This window comes from Portunus trituberculatus, chromosome 44 (assembly GCF_017591435.1).
Source record: "Portunus trituberculatus isolate SZX2019 chromosome 44, ASM1759143v1, whole genome shotgun sequence".
NCBI lineage: Eukaryota > Metazoa > Arthropoda > Malacostraca > Decapoda > Portunidae > Portunus > Portunus trituberculatus.
The window spans coordinates 10,303,581-10,320,926 of NC_059298.1; the positions used below are offsets into that span (position 1 = coordinate 10,303,581).

The 17,346-nt window shown below is 42.9% G+C and overlaps 1 long non-coding RNA gene and 1 other non-coding gene across 2 annotated transcripts in view; one reads left to right on the forward strand and one right to left on the reverse strand.

Annotated features, from left to right (window-relative positions):
• Nucleotides 1–17,346, forward strand: part of LOC123518653 — a 57,830-nt gene that overhangs the window by 10,066 nt on the left and 30,418 nt on the right. The gene's annotated exons all lie outside the window — the stretch shown is intronic.
• On the reverse strand, nucleotides 4,552–4,623 carry Trnap-cgg. The gene has a single exon. It is a non-coding gene; the product is annotated as a tRNA-Pro (tRNA).

Consider the following 17,346-nt stretch of genomic DNA (forward strand, 5'->3'; position numbering starts at 1 on the left):
AGAGAGAGAATCCCTGTGCTCATCCTTGACTTTTTTTTGTTATTTATATTCTTTCCTGAACACCTTTTACCTTCCTAATGGGGGATATCTAGCGGCGCCTCCTGCACTGATGTCGCCGCTTCACGTGTCCGCCTTAGTAAGCTTCCTCCGACACGTCACTTCAGTCCTTCATCTCCCACAGCTGCATGAGTAGGCCAGGCTGCTCAGTAATTGTAACTCTGGAGGGAAATTTTGATATGAGAGTAAACGTCAGGTATAAGAATGTCAAGCTGAAGGTTTCTGCGCTCTCTCTCTCTCTCTCTCTCTCTCTCTCTCTCTCTCTCTCTTCTGGTGGTGGTAGCGGTGGTGGTGTTGAGGATGAGGGTTTGGAAAGGGGAAACGTGGACGGAGTTTTTTTTTCATGTTGACATTTTTTTCTTTTTTTTCCATCGCGTTTGTCGTCCATTGTCTACCGAAAAAAAAAGAAAACGATTTGTAAAAGTTAACGTTGTATTGCAAAGAAAAAAAACTTTGGGGGTTCTCTTGCTTTAATTCTTATTATTCTATTTCTCTTTATTTGCGACGTTCTTAGTACGTATTGTTTACTCCATCATAAGAAGAGATTGTGGATTTTCTTTTCATTTACCTATATATATATATATATATATATATATATATATATATATATATATATATATATATATATATATTTTTTTTTTTTTTTTTTTTTTTTTCCACAATCGTTCTTTGATTTGCTTCTTCTCAAGGCCGCCCAGGGCACACCCGCGGCGCCGTGACGTCAGCGCGGTGTCTGGTATTGACGCTTTGTCCAGATGGTATTTTCCGCTCCAAAAGCCCCGTGTGGCGTATCTGACCCTGACCGTTTGTCAGAATCAAGCCATTTGCATAGATCCCTCCACTCTGGAAACGTGATCTCAACTGCGTGCTACGTAACAAGTCTCTTTCTTCCGGTCTCTGAAAGGAGTTATAGTTGTCGTGAGCATTGAAGACCTCATCACTATGCTCAACTTATTTGAATTCATTGCCTCCAGGACTGGACAAGTATCACCATTCTCAGCAGTCAGTAACTTTTCATTCGAGAACAACTACAGCATATAACATTTTTTTCCGTCCCAGGCCATTGTATACATTTTCACTTGCTCGGAGTTGCACCTAGTCTACAGTAGTCTCCCCCGTGCCAGCACCAGCATACGTCTCTCTCCAGTTCCTCAATCTGCCTTGCTTTATTGCCAACCTCGCAGAATCTTAGTTCCCGAAAAAGCCTCTAGAAACCATATACGCCGCCTCCAATCTGGACAAAATTTTCCCCCGAGCTAAAAGTTGCTCGTTTTCTGAGGGAAATTTTATTTCGCTCTCCTGTCGATGGCCAGGCAGTGACGTCACGCTAGACAAGCGTTGCCAACTTTTCGGCCTCATGCCAACAGCCTCATGAAGTTAATAATGGATCGTCGTAATCTCAGAATAGAATAGCGAAAGTTGTTTAGTGAAAGTGCTGTATATGCAAAGGAGAATCAGACGAGGACTTGGTAGGAAAACAAGTATTATGTTTAAGCATATCTAATAATGTGGCGTGATTTTTTTTTTTTAATGAAAGAGCATGAAATGGTGAAAACAAAAAAACACACTAAAGATGCTAAAGCAGCTAAACCCTAAAGAAGACATCTTGCAATGCTCAACGTTAAACAAAGCACATAAGGGAAATTTTCATAACGCTTTTATCACGCCTGCCTGTCTACCCGTTTCTACTGAAGCCTGAAAACTTAACGAGAGACATTACCTTTACACTCAAAAACACGTAAGTCCTCAGTACATTATCTAAGCGCCTTTACCACTCCAACGTATTTATACTTAAGCCTGAAAACTGAAATAGAGAAGGAAAATAAGGAAAAAAAGCTAAATTATTTCAGCCGCACTGATACAAAAGACGTACAAGAGAGGCGAATGCAGAAATGGAGAACAGCGTAAGGGTATGTGGCACGTGTCTTTCCCTCTCGTTCTCTCTCACGGCGGCCCTAATCCCACTAAATGACCAAACCTCATCCACCTAATGCTGGCCCGCCTCCCCGCAGGCTCACATTGTTCTCAGTCTCTGTTATTAGGCTGAATCCGAGTAGCCCTGAGGTGAGACTTTCAGGGGCCTATCTTTCTCCCCCCATCCCCCCCGTTTCTCTCTCTCTCTCTCTCTCTCTCTCTCTTTCTCTGGAAAATCCTTGAATGTCTGATTCACACCACACACCCGTCATGTCTATAGAGGAGCATTCTAAACTATTGAAGCTGCAGTTTAGTTTTAGTTTACCATTCAAGAGTCTCGTTTTCTTTTTTATCCAATTTCTTTAGATTATCCCACATGCCGACACCCACTTCGCCTCTCTCTCTCTCTCTCTCTCTCTCTCTCTCTCTCTCTCTCTCTCGACATTGCTTGACTCACATCAAAGTTTCCTTCCCTCCCACATAACTTTGGCAGCGTATTTTAGTTTGAAGCATTTCTGCAGCAGCATCACTACATCACACCCTCGCATCAGCTGTATTGTCACGCTCTCTCCTCCTCCTCCTTCTCATCCTCCTCCTATGTCATTACACTCTCGCTACCACTGCACTACCACGTTCATTCTTACTCCTACTCTTACCATTAAGCCTTCTCCTCCTCCTCTTACTCCCTAATTTCTTGTCCTCACTTTCACTCCTCTTTCCTGCCGTTCCTTCTCAGCCCCTGCAGGTATTTTGTTATAGAATCCTCCTCCTCCTCTTGCTCCTCCTCTCCCCTCTCCTCTCCTCCAGCAAGACTTCTTTTCTCTCGTCTTAACCTAACCTCTTCTTTGTACCACTTCCTGAATGGTGCAATCATTATTTTTTCTTAGTTTTTTTATTATGTAAACGTTGATTGGTCTTGGGATTAGTTTACTCTTGTCCTTTGTCCTGTTGAAAATGCATTAGCTAACCATTGTAGTGTGTTCTTTCTCGTAGGCTCCTTTGTCTTCAGTTCAATTCTGACGACTATAGTAAGTCCCTGCGATTCTCTCTCTCTCTCTCTCTCTCTCTCTCTCTCTCTCTCTCTCTCTCTCTCTCTCTCTCTCTCTCCTTTCTAAGCCATAATATTTCTCTCTCTCTCCTTTCTAAGCCATGATATTTCTGTTTTTCCCTTCCCCTCCCTCCTTCCCTCCCTCCCCGTCACTATAGCTCCTTTCGTAATCCCTCCGTCCCCTCGTTTCCAATCTCTCTCTCTCTCTCTCTCTCTCTCTCTCTCTCTCTCTCTCTCTCTCTCTCTCTCTCATTATTTTCGTTCTTTTCAATGTTTTCTTTATATTTGTTTTTCTTATTCTTATCTCATTTGCTTCCTCTCTTTTTAGTGATTTTTTTTTCCATATTTTCACCTATGTTACTTCTGCTGTGTTCGGCGCTTTTTCTTCATCCATTTCTTTTTATTTATTTCTTCCCCATGGTTCCTTTACTTTCGTTTGTCATGCTACCATTCAGTACATTACCTCTTCATGCTATAGACCTCTCACTTATTTAATTCTCTCTCTCTCTCTCTCTCTCTCTCTCTCTCTCTCTCTCTCTCTCTCTCTCTCTCTCTCTCTCTCTCTCTCTCTCTCTCACCTATTCTGCCCTCAGCTCCCATTCTCTCTCCTTCATCTTGGATATAAAACCTTGGGAGCGCACCGTATGGGCTGAGGCGGCGTTGTTTACCCGAAGCCCCAGGCGAGGTAGGGGAGAGGCAAGGGTGAAGCGGCGAAATGAATTACTTGGGGAAGGACGGGCGAGGGTAAGAGGCAACGCTTGTTTACTTGGGGAGCAGTAGCAGCAGCAGCAGATGTAGTGAAGGTTGGATTTTACAAGTGGAAAGGGACAGCGCCAGAAAGAGGAAGAAAAGAAAGTAAGGGTTGGTTAGAAATTGTATGTGCTTAGAGAGAGAGAGAGAGAGAGAGAGGGTCACATACGATAACACTAACATTTTTTTTTACATGAAATAAAAGCAAAGGCACAGTTTTCCTTCAACAAAAGGACTAACTAAGGTTGTAAGAAAATAAGAAAAATGTTACATAATAGTTCCTTTGTAGACTGGATGTAAAGCAGCATCCCGAAACAGAACAATTTATTTTTTCCTCATGAGCTAAAGAGGACGGGATTCCAGGATGTTCCATGGCCTGTTGTTAAAAGAGGACAAGGCAAAAGAAAAAAAAAACTCGTGTTATCAAAGATCCAGTGTAGGAATTTAAAACTAAGGAACCGTTATTTTTAAGTTTTAATTTTCGTTATATGATGAAACTAAGAGTTGACGAAGTTTTTGGCCTTGTTTGTACCAGTGATGCTTTAGTACGCTTTGTTGGAGTCGCGAGAGTTCTTGGCGAGGAAGCAAAAGCTTGTATTTTAAATAAAAATCATCATATTGCGGGTTGACTGTTTCATAAATGCTCGGTTGTGTCTTGTCCCACATTTCTGTAAGCAATGTTTTTACATAACCATGTTTAGTGTTTATCGAAACTTTATCCATTCATAGAGATGGATCATACAAACTCGGCAGCAATGGTAAGTTTCCAAAATAAACACAAAGGGCCTGTCCGGGAATTGAACCCGGGACCTCTCGCACCCGAAGCGAGAATCATACCTCTAGACCAACAGGCCAACGGAAATATATCGACAGAAAGAAAGAACAAAACCAGTAGGTCGAGTATAGAACACGCGTTAAACTTACTTTCTGATCTGAATTGAAAGCAAAAGACAGTAAGGAGGAAGTGGCAGGAAGGGAGAAAATGCCATGCACTTCAGCGAATTGCATGGAATATCTCTCTCTCTCTCTCTCTCTCTCTCTCTCTCTCTCTCTCTCTCTCTCTCTCTCTCTCTCTCTCTCTCTCTCTCTCTCTCTCTCTCTCTCTCTCTCTCTCTCTTTCTTTGTGACACACACACACACACACACACACACACACACACACACACACACACACACACACACACACACACACACACACACACACACACACACACGGCCCGGCCCGGTAGCTCAGTGGTTAGAGCGTTGGCTTCACAAGCCAGAGGACCGGGGTTCGATTCCCCGGCCGGGTGGAGATATTTGGGTGTGTCTCCTTTGACGTGTAGCCCCTGTTCATCTAGCAGTGAGTAGGTACGGGATGTAAATCGAGGAGTTGTGACCTTGTTGTCCCGGTGTGTGGTGTGTGCCTGGTCTCAGGCCTATCCGAAGATCGGAAATAATGAGCTCTGAGCTCGTTCTGTAGGGTAACGTCTGGCTGTCTCGTCAGAGACTGCAGCAGATCAAACAGTGAATTACACACACACACACACACACACACACACACAGGAGGTAGGTAGTAGACACCTACCGAAACTATAATTTACTCCCAGCGAGGTCTAGTAGCACTAGTTAAGTAGGTGCTGTGAACTTTCCATTAAAGCGTAGTTGTGATCTCGTTAAACGTTTCCCTTTGTGTCTCACAACTCAAGGGGGCAGTCACAGCCTTTCCTCTAAAGACAACTCTCCTTCATTCATGGACTTACCACACTTACACACTTCACTTAAATTAAAAAAAAAAAAAAATGGTGACTCCAAACCCAGTTTCGGAGTCCCGTTGTGGGGAGTGAACTAGAAATGTCCCAGGTCGGACTCCTCTCTTGATAACGATCCCAAATTTTTTGACACCTCCCTCAACTTTCTCTACATTAACTTCTGCAACATTCGCCGTCTTATATCAAATTTTCAATCTGTAGAACACCACCTCTCCTCTACTAAACCTCATCTTCTTTTCTTCACCGAAACACAGCTGTCTGAGGTAACTGACAGTAGCCCCTTCTCTGTTCCCTCCCACATTCTCTATTCTTATTTTCGTCCCAAACCTAGATTTTGCGTCTATGTGCGCGACGACATAACTTGCTCTCGTGCCCACGCTCTTGAATCTTCCGAGTTTTCCACCATCTGGCTTCGACTCAATAGTCACTCTCTAACTAAATTTATCTATGCTGTCTATCTCTCCCCTAACTCCTCTGACTATAGTAATTTTTTTTATTATTTAATTTCCAAAGTGGAGCACATTCTGTCCCTCTATCCTTTCGCGGAGATCTCCATTCTTGAAGATTTCAATGTTCACCACCAGCTTTGGCTTTCCTCTCCCTTCACTGACCATCCTGGTGAACTAGCCTTCAACTTTTCTGTCCTCCATGACCTAGAGCAACTGGTGCAGCACCCCCTACTCGTATTCCTGACAGTCTTGGAGACACGCCCAATATTCTTAATCTCTTCCTTACCTCTAAACCTTCTGCTTATGCAGTTTTTTTTTTTCTATGTTATGGCATACTTGAAGAGTATATGTGTGAAGCGCTGATCAGCTTCTGCCCATTAGTGGTGCAGGCAAGGCAATTTTATATATACTGGTACCCATATTTAGGGGGCCCATATTACCACCCAAGCGCATCTTAGGTGTAACCACCCAGAACATGTAGGTAACTTTAAACCACTCAACAAATGGCATAGGTTCAAAGCGGTATGTAGTGGGATTCCAACCTACGCGTGGACGTCTGCCCGATCCCACGCTCATCACCTTATCCACTACGCCACCGCCTCCTTGCTGTTACCCTATGTTACCCTATCATCTCCATTGGGCTCCTCCGATCACAATCTCATTTCTGTATCTTGCCCTATTTCTCCAGTCCCTCCTCAGGATCACCCAAAGCAAAGGTGCCTCTGGCGTTTTGCCTCTGCCAGTTGGGAGGACATGAGGAGGTATTATGCTGACTTTCCCTGGAATGATTACTGTTTTCGTGTTTGAGACCCATCTCTTTGTGCTGAGCGCATAATAGAGGTGATAGTGTCTGGCATGGAGGCGTACATTCCTCATTCTTTTTCTCTACCTAAACCTTCTAAACCTTGGTTTAACACAGCCTGTTCTCGTGCTATCTATGATAGAGAGGTTGCCCACAAAAGATACTTGAGCCTTTCATCTGAATCTCACGCACTTTATATCTCTGCCCGGAATCATGCCAAGTCTGTTCTTCAACTTGCCAAACACTCCTTCATAAATAGAAAATGTCAAAATCTTTCAAACTCAAACTCCCTCGAGACTTCTGGCATCTAGCCAAAAACATCTCAATAACTGCACTTCTTCATCTTTCCCTCCTTTATTTTATCCTGATGGCACCACTGCCATCTCTTCTGTCTCTAAAGCTGAACTCTTCTCTCAAACCTTTGCTCACAACTCCACCTTGGATGATTCTTGGCTTGTCCCTTCCTCTCCTCCTCCCTCTGACATTTCATGTCTTCAATCAAAATTCTTCGTAATGATGTTTTCCATGCCCTCGTTGGCTTAAACCCTTGAAAGGCTTATGGACCTGATGGGATCCCTCTTATTGTTCTCAAAAACTGTGCTTCTGTGTTTGTGCATTGCCTGGCCAACTTTGTCTAGCGATTTCTACCTTTCCTTCTTGCTGGAAGTTTGCCTACATTCCGCCTGTTCTTAAAACGGATGACCGTTCTAATCCCTCAAACTACTGTCCTATAGCTATAATCTCTTGCTTGTCTAAAGTTTTTAATCTATCCTGAATAGGAAGATTCTCAAACATCTGTCACTTCACAATCTTATATCTGATCGCCAGTATGGCTTCCGTCAAGGTCGCTCTACTGGTGATCTGGCTTTCCTTACTGAGTCTTGGTCATCCTCTTTTAGAGATTTCGGTGAAACTTTTTCTGTCGCATTAGACATATCAAAAGCTTTTGATAGAGTCTGGCATAAAGCTTTGATTTCCAAACTGCCCTCCTACGGTTTCTATCCTTCTCTCTGCAACTTTATCTCAGGTTTCCTTTCCGACCGCTCTATTGCTGCTGTGATAGACGGCCACTGTTCCTCTCCTAAATCTATTAATAGTGGTGTTCCTCAGGGTTCTGTCCTCTGACCCACTCTCTTTATTATTCATTAATGATCTTCTTAACCAAACTTCTTGCCCTATCCACTCCTACACTGATGATACCACCCTACATCTTTCCACGTCCTTTCAGAGACGACCAACCCTTCAGGAAGTCAACAGATCACGCAGGAACGCCACAGATCGCCTGACTTCTGATCTTTCTAAGATTTCCGATTGGGGCAGAGAAAATCTAGTAGTGTTCAATGCCTCAAAACTCAATTCCTCCATCTATCAACTCGACACAACCTTCCAGACAACTATCCCCTCTTCTTCAATGACACTCAACTGTCTCCCTCTTCCACACTGAATATCCTCGGTCTGTCCTTTACTCATAATCTTAACTGGAAACTTCACATCTCATCTCTTGCTAAAACAGCTTCTATGAAGTTAGGTGTTCTGAGGCGTCTCCGCCAGTTTTCTCGCCCCTCCAACTGCTAACTCTGTACAAGGGCCTTATCCGTCCTTGTATGGAGTACTCTTCGCATGTTTGGGGGTTCCACTCACACAATTTTATTAGATAGGGTGGAATCAAAAGCTTTTCGTCTCATCAACTCCCTTCCTCTGACTGACTGTCTTCAGCTCTTTCTCACTGCCGAAATGTTGCATCTCTTTCTATCTTTTATCGCTATTTTCATGCTAACTGTTCTACTGATCTTGCTAACTGCATGCCTCTCCTCCTCCTGCGGTCTCGCTGCGCAAGGCTTTTTTCTTTCTCTCATCCCTTTTCTGTCAAACTCTCTTACGCAAGAGTCAACCAGTACTCTCAATCATTCATACCTTTCATTGGTTAACTCTGAAACTCCCTACCTGCCTCTGTATTTCCGTCTTCCTACTACTTGACTTCTTTTTAAGAGGGAGGTATCAAGACATTTGCTCCCTATTTCTAGCTAATCTTTTACCTATCTTCTAGAGAACCATCATTCAAGTGGGCCTTTTTTTAATATTTTGTTGGCCTTGGATGTCCCTCTCTCCTACATTAAAAAAAAAAACACCTCGTTTTCCCTTTCTCTGTCGCCTTTTCAGTTCATCCCTTATAAATCCTCCTCCAGTTCACATTCTCGCGAGCTTTCCTCACCACCAAGACCTATCCAAGATTAATATCCTCAGCAGCGTAGTTGGCAACCAATTTACATGTTTGGCTCGTTAAGGCCATTACACTCAATATCGATCTCGCCACGAAATTCAATTTGAGTTTTTTTTCCAATCTACACGTATTTGTCGTCGTTCTGAGGCCTCTCTCCTGGCGTGTGTGTGGCTGCTGGAGACTTCCTTATTACGTCTATTTGAGGTAGGGAAGACATAGTTCAACGTATAAAGAGAAAAGAGAACATTTGTTTCGTTCTGATGTTCATAAAGTTATATTTTTTAAGAGAGTTTTATAGTTGTCAAATATAAAGAGTGTGTCTGTTTAAAGGCATTCGTGTTGCAGGAGAGAATCGTTCAATGTGACATTCAAAAAAGGGGAAAAAAAAATTTCGTTCGTGTTAATAACAAAGTAAAGAAATAAACGAATAAAATAAAAGTTATATTTTTCCTTTTAGTAAATATCATGACTCGTTCTCAGATTGTTATTTCTTTAAGGCCTTTTTTATTATAATAAGTATAAAGAGTGCATCTAGTTCATATATTTTTTTCGTGTCACAGTCTTTATCTTTTGCTGCGCTGAGAGAGTGAATTACATAATGCAAGAGACAGGACAGTCAGAATATCTCTCTCCACTTGCTCACTTCCAGGGCTGAAAGGTGAGGAGTGGGCGAGCACTGTTACCAGAGTGGCCCGAGTTCTCATTCAGTATTCAAAGCATCACATTAAATATTTATTCCAAGCTGATCATGCATTTATGACTGTGTGTGTGTGTGTGTGTGTGTGTGTGTGTGTGTGTGTGTGTGTGTGTGTGTGTGTGTGTGTTGTGCGTGCGTGCGTGCGTGCGTGCGTGTGTGTTGAACACATTGTTGTGCGCTCGTGCTTTTCGTGTGCATGTGCGGATAGATGGATAGCTAGTTAAACAAAGAAGTAGAATAAGTAAATAAATTATGCTTGAAAATAAATAAGGTAATGTTTACGTAAATGAATACTGAATAGGTTGAGAATTAAGAAAGTAAAGTGAATGGGTAAGTGGGTAAATAAGTAAGAAGTAAGTAGATGAATGAAAAGGAAAGAGATGACTTGATATAGCACATACTGGAAGGGTTGGAGAAGTTGAACATGGATGATTTTGTGATACCAAATACAAGTCTATTGCGGTTAGCTACCAGTGTTTCAGAATCAATTTTTTTCCCGTCCCTTATTTAGAAAGAAGCTATCGTAAAGACAGTAATCTGGTGTGGTCGACTGACTGTCACGGATTTCAAGAACATAACCCAACGCGACTGTAAAGAGACATCTCATTAGGGAAGTGGTAAAGTTCGGTTGTTTGCGCCGTGATGGTCTGACTCCGGGACGCAATAACAATCAATTCGCGTCGAAGAGGATGATAATAACCCCATGATGGCGCGAGCGATGTAGAGTTTCGTGATTTTAACTTTTATAGCGCGATTCTTGATGATTTATGAAATGCTATTCAGATTCTGCAAAATCATGTGCAATTAAAAACACATTGAAAGAACGCGCTATTCAAATTAACTTGTGAATTGAGCAACAAAATTTCCCGCGTGAAGTTAACTGCTGCTTTTAAAATATTTTCTTTTGATATGTAAAATTTGGGACTAAAAAGAATAGAAAAACTTAACTTTCGTTTGCATATCTCAAGGACGTCCGTTATGAATATGAAGTAGAGGAAGAGTTCTAAATAAGCGAAATGTGAATAAAAAGTTACTCTTTTCTTTATTAATTTCAAAACGTAGTTGTCTGTCTCCCTGTCCTGCTAGCGGAGGCCTGCTGGCTTGTTAGCTGGTGAGGCGCGGCTTGCCTGAGCTTCAGTCGCGTGACAAGGAACGGTATCGTCCGCAGCCGATTAGTGAGGGAGAAAATAGGTCTCGTGACTACTCCCTGCCTGTCCTAACACCCAACCCCCCATGATGACTTCACCTCCCCAGCAATCACCTTCTCTGACCCCCTATACCGTCACGCCACACCCCGTTCATCTCATTCTCACCACAACATGTTACAGGACTTACTACAGTACACCATACCTTGTCTTACTGGTGTGTTGTTGGTACGCCTTGCTTCATCGCACCATATCTATTCCTATACAACCGTTGCTATTGCAGACTGAAAAAATTTAACTACCCCATTTTCTTTTCTTTCTATTTTTCTTTCTATCGTTGTTACAGTAGGTCTCAAGGTTTCACTACGCTGTACCTTTCCTATTACAATTGTGCGACTTGAACATACTGAGCCCAATTCTAATACCTTTGCTACACCTTAATTCAACATTTTATTGCACCACATTCATTTTTCTTCGCATATCTACACCTGAATGTAAGACTACTCATTACACACCCATTCCTTGCTTAAACCATTACTTCATCATGTCTTTCCCCCTTTTGCGTAAAATCTTGTACTTTCCATATATTCAACATGTATGTTTACGTACATACTAAAGTCATCTTCATGGCACTGTAGCCACGTCATATATTCCGTGCTTTAACGTATTACCATTGTTTTGTTCTCAGCCGTATTTTAGTTTTTACAGGATCTTATCCCTACCAGAAGAAAATAGATAAATATGTAGATTAAGAAAACTCAAATATTCCTGTGCTGTTATAATCACAGCTTTTACTTTTTTCTGTGATTACGTTCCACCCACACATCACCATGGGAACACCATTTATATATTCTCTAACTGACAATACAACACCACCACAACACAAAAAAAAGAACAAAAAAACAACTTCAACAAAGAGAACTTAACCTAACCCTTCCTGCAGTTCTCACGCTCTATAATGTCGTCAGCCTCCACCTTCCCTCCTCCACCACCACCACCACAACCCCCGAGCCATGACCCGCCCTACCCTTGCCTAACACCCGCCTCAGCCAGCACCATCCAGCACTACCGTCACTATACTCCCTCGGCCCTTCAGCTTTAAGCCTACCGGGAGGGAGTAAGTTTATACCCAGAGTTCAAAATTAAAATCCCATGGAGTTGTTGGTCTTTTGCCGTATCTTGTGAAAACACTCCCTCGGCCCTTCCTTTAAGCCTACCTAGTGTGTGTGTGTATCTTGTGAAAACACCCGCGGCTAGTGTGTGTGTGTGTATGTTTGTGTGTGTGTGTGTGTGTGTGTGTGTGTGTGTGTGTGTGTGTGTGTGTGTGTGTGTGTGTGTGTGTGTGTGTGTGTGTGTGTGTGTGTGTGTGTGTGTGTGTGTGTGAGTGCACTGTTAGCATATATATATATATATATATATATATATATATATATATATATATATATATATATATATATATATATATATATATATATATATATATATATATATATATATATATATATATATATATATATGAGTCCTAGTTTTGTTACCAGTTCTCGTGTTCCTTTTCTTGCTCCTGCCATCAGCACTGGAAATGGTTGTTATGTTATACGAATCACTCTTGGCAATGTGACTACTTAGAGCTGAAGAAAAGAGAGAGAGAGAGAGAGAGAGAGAGAGAGAGAGAGAGAGAGAGAGAGAGAGAGAGAGAGAGAGAGAGAGAGAGAGAGAGAGAGAGAGAGAGAGAGAGAGAGAGAGAGAGAGAGAGAGAGAGAGAGAGAGAGAGAGAGAGAGAGAGAGAGAGAGAGAGAGAGAGAGAGAGAGAGAGAGAGAGAGAGAGAGAGAGAGAGAGAGAGAGAGAGAGAGAGAGAGAGAGAGAGAGAGAGAGAGAGAGAGAGAGAGAGAGAGAGAGAGAGAGAGAGAGAGAGAGAGAGAGAGAGAGAGAGAGAGAGAGAGAGAGAGAGAGAGAGAGAGAGAGAGAGAGAGAGAGAGAGAGAGAGAGAGAGAGAGAGAGAGAGAGAGAGAGAGAGAGAGAGAGAGAGAGAGAGAGAGAGAGAGAGAGAGAGAGAGAGAGAGAGACGGATATGATACAGCAGAGGAGAGTGTGAGAGAGGTGGAGAAGACCACGGATATGATACAGCAGAGGAGCAGAAAACGAGAATAATACTGAACTGAGAGAAACGTAAAATTTGGCTCCGCTGTGAAGGACCGTGAGGTGGTGAGTGAATACTCTAAAGTGGGCCTTGCATTCAGGTTACCAGCTCTCCCAGTCGATAGAAAAGATTTAATACTCGTGATTAGATGCTTAGGTTTGATAGTCTTGTCTATAGTATGATAATAATGATAATGATGGTAATGATAATAATAATAATGATAATAACAATAATAATGATAATAATAATAATAATAATAATAATAATGATAATAACAACAACCCTTTGATATGAATCGTGCATTATGAACTTCCACAATAGAGAACAGAATGTAATTACAACAGCTTTCCAAATTTTGCTGAACAACATTCTATTATCGTCCTATCTTGTCCATATTCTATCTCTCCGCCTCTTGCTTTTCCTTCTGTGTTTTTTCCTTCTCACTGTCTTCCACTTTTCTTCCATTCTTTAAATATTACATTACGCCTTGCGGCCGCCGCCTCGCCCCCGCCTCTCATCTCTTCCAGCTGTTTCACACACACACACACACACACACACACACACACACACACACACACACACACACACACACACACACACACACACACACACTCCGCCATTCTCACACTGTCAACTCAAGACCATCACTCCTACACTAAGAGTTCTCCTCCTCCTTTTCCTGCTCTTCCTTCTCGTCCTCTTCCTCGTCCTCCTCTTTTTTTCTTTTTCTCTTACTCCTCCTCTTCCTACTTCTTCCCCTCCTCCTCCTCCTCCTCCTCCTCCTCCTCCTTCTCCTTCTCCCCCTCCCCCCTGCCCCTGCCTCTGCCCTACCCTTCTCCCCCTCCTCCTCCTCCTCCTCCTCCTCCTCCTCCTCCTCCTGGTGTAGTTTTAGTTCGGCTTACACATTTTCATAATCACCCCGTCTCCATTCTCCTCCTCATCTTTTTTTGTCATTTATCCCTCTCTTCCTCCTCCTCTTCCTCCTCATCTGCCTTTTTGTTCTCGTCCATCCAATTTGTCTTCTTCGTCATGTTTGTCTTCATTCCTTTCCGATTCATGTTTATTTTTTTCTGTCTTCATTTTCAGACTCTGTCTTCTCGTGAAATTAATTTGTCTATCACTCGTTCTCGTCTTCTTCCTACTTTATCACCGTTTTCTTTGACCTTTTCCCCTTTCTCCTCTTCCTCTTCCTCCACCTTCCCCTTCCTCCTTCTCCCCACCAGGCCGCGTCCCATTCTTCAAAATTAATCTATCTAGGGAGAAATCTCATCCTCTGCAGTGAGATGTTGTTGTAATCATCAAAGGAAGTGAGCACCGGTGGGGGATCGCATTACGAGCCGCGGAAATTAATTGGAATGGCTCACTGCCTTTCCTCGGCAGTCCCAGGTGTCCTAATCCCACAATGAGACCCTGTTTTGTTGATTCTGTGTGTTTGACTCTAAAGCGACGACACGGATGGTGGAGGTTCATGTACGGTGTGTGTGTGTGTGTGTGTGTGTGTGTGTGTGTGTGTGTGTGTGTGTGTGTGTGTGTGTGTGTGTGTGTGTCTGTGTCTGTGTGTGTGTGTGTGTGTGTGTGTGTGTGTGTGTGTGTGTGTCTGTGTCTGTGTGTTTACCTAGTTGTATTTACCTACAGGGCCTGAGCTTTATGCTCGTGTGGCCCCGTCTCCATATCTACACTTATCCAATTTTTCTTTAAAACTATGCACACTCGTTGCTGACACCACTTTTTCACTCAAACTATTCCACGTCTCAACACATCTTTGTGGGAAACTATATTTTTTTTAATATCTCTTAGACATCTTCCCTTTCTCAGCTTTTTACTATGCGATCTTGTGCTTCGAATGTCATATTCTTCTCTCAGGATCACTTTCGCATTATCCACTTGGTCCATTCCACTGATCAATTTATAAACTTGTATCAGATCCCCTCTCTCCCTTCTGTGTTCTAGGGTTGGTAGATTCATAGCCTTTAGTCTCTCCTCATATGTCATCCCTTCAAATTCTGGAACCATTCTTGTAGCCATTTTTTGTAGTCTCTCCAACTTTCTTATGTGTTTCTTTTTATGAGGAGTCCACACTACTCCTGCATATTCCAATCTGGGTCTTGTTATAGTACTTATCAATTTCTTCATCATTTCTTTGTCCATGTAGTGAAATGCTAATCCAATATTCCTTAGCAAATTATATGTCTCTGAAAATTCTATCAATATGGCTTACCGGTTGATTGTTTTCTTCCATCGTCACTCCTAAGTCCTTTTCCTTTTTTACTTTCTCCAGTTCTACTCCATCTCCCATCTTATAGATTCCCACGGGTCGTCTTTCACTCTTTCCCATTTCCATGACATGGCTTTTGTTCACATTGAATTCCATTTCCCACTTTTTACTCCATTCCCAGATCTTATTTAGGTCTTCCTGCAGTATTTCACAATCCTCTTTTTGCTTTATAACTCTGCACAGTTTCGTATCATCCGCAAACAAATTTATGTAGCTGTTCACTCCTCCTGGCATGTCGTGTGTGTGTGTGTGTGTTTGTGTGTTTGTGTGTGTGTGTGTGTGTGTGTGTGTGTGTGTGTGTGTGTGTGAGAGAGAGAGAGAGAGAGAGAGAGAGAGAGAGAGAGAGAGAGAGAGAGAGAGAGAGAGAGGTGGGGGCTAGATAGGGGGAGGTTTTTTTTCCTATTTCGATTCACCTCAATGAATTTTTCGTTAAAGTCTCTCTCTCTCTCTCTCTCTCTCTCTCTCTCTCTCTCTCTCTCTCTCACACACACACACACACACACACACACACACACACAGCGTAGTGTAGTGGTTAGCACGCTCGACTCACACTCGAGAGGGTCCGGGTTCGAATCCCGGAGGCGGCGAGGCAAATGGGCAAGCCTCTTAATGTGTAGCCCCTGTTCACCTAGCAGTAAATAGGTACGGGATGTAATTCGAGGGGTTGTGGCCTCGCTTTCCCGGTGTGTGGAGTGTGTTGTGGTCTCTGTCCTACTCGAAGATCGGTCTATGAGTTCTGAGCTCGCTCCGTAATGGGGAAGACTGGCTGGGTGACCAGCAGACGACCGAGGTGAATTACACACACACACACACACACACACACACACACACACAAAACTGAGACGAGCACAAACTTTTGTAACTTTTTTGTCTCCCTTAGAATCTTGAGTCACTTCATAAGAAACACACAACGTAGTACTCGTAGTTCTGAACCACTGATGTCATTTCATTCCAGCAGCGAGACAAGTCCTTCATTAAAACAAACAAGTTGAGCGAAAACATCAAGAGCAGTTGAATTATCCGCAATCCCTGAGTTACTTTTGCAAGAGAGAATCAGGCAGAAAGTGATCCATGACATTTAATAGCCTATATTACTCCCCTTCCTGCACTGTGACGGCTCCACTACAATTATCCCTCTCAGACCCCAGGCGGATGACTTCTATTCAAGCCTGCGGCCACTCCAGCTCCTGACGTGGGTGATCTTGAATAGGCGGCGTCTGCAGGCATATGGCGACATTTGATATCTTGAGAGACCGAGATGAATAGCCCAACTTTACCTCTGCGTGGCGAGCAATACGTCCCCCTCCTCAGACTCCCTTTACCATCTCGCGGGAACCGCTGGAAATGTGCGTCCACTTCCCCGCTGCTACCACCACGTTACTGTGTCGCTCTGTAACTTCACGCGTACGATCTACTTTCGAAGGAAGAGTCCCGTTGGTGTTGGCTGTTGGGAATATGATATTTTCATATTCGTTTCCCTATCCTGTCTGCACATTTGAGGCAGCAACACAACTACACTATCACACAGTATATTGAGTAGCGTCTCACTCACGGAGCTGGTCGGATGTCTATTCCAAGACAGTAAAACTGCCCAAATCGTTGTGGTGCAGCAGACAAGACAGACTGGCGCCCATTAATGGACCTTTGCTGCACCAAGTAACGAAGATCACGTAAAGCAAAAAAAAAAAAAAAACGGAATCTGGTCTATTTGTAGTCTATTTGTTTCATAGTTTTCTGGAGTCACGGCAACTCGCTGTTCGGTCTGTAATGTTTTCGTTTAAGAAAGGAGTTATTCTTTTATTCATGGTTTTTTTTTATCACATTTAAGTGAAGAAAAGTTTATTTATAGCTTTTGCTCGCGTTAACTGTACCACACAACGCTGTATCAACTCCTTGATCAGGATGAGGGCACGAGAGGCAGTTCATGGTATAGCATTAAGCAGGACGTAGTCATGGAAAACAAGCGCTCTTTACTTGACTCTGGATGAGATTGAGATGGGAATTTTTATTCCCCCGTGCATTCATCTTGGCGTGGTAGTCTCCGCCAGCCTTAATAAATACAAAACTTACAAAAGTTGTAACTTTCTCCCGCGGTAATG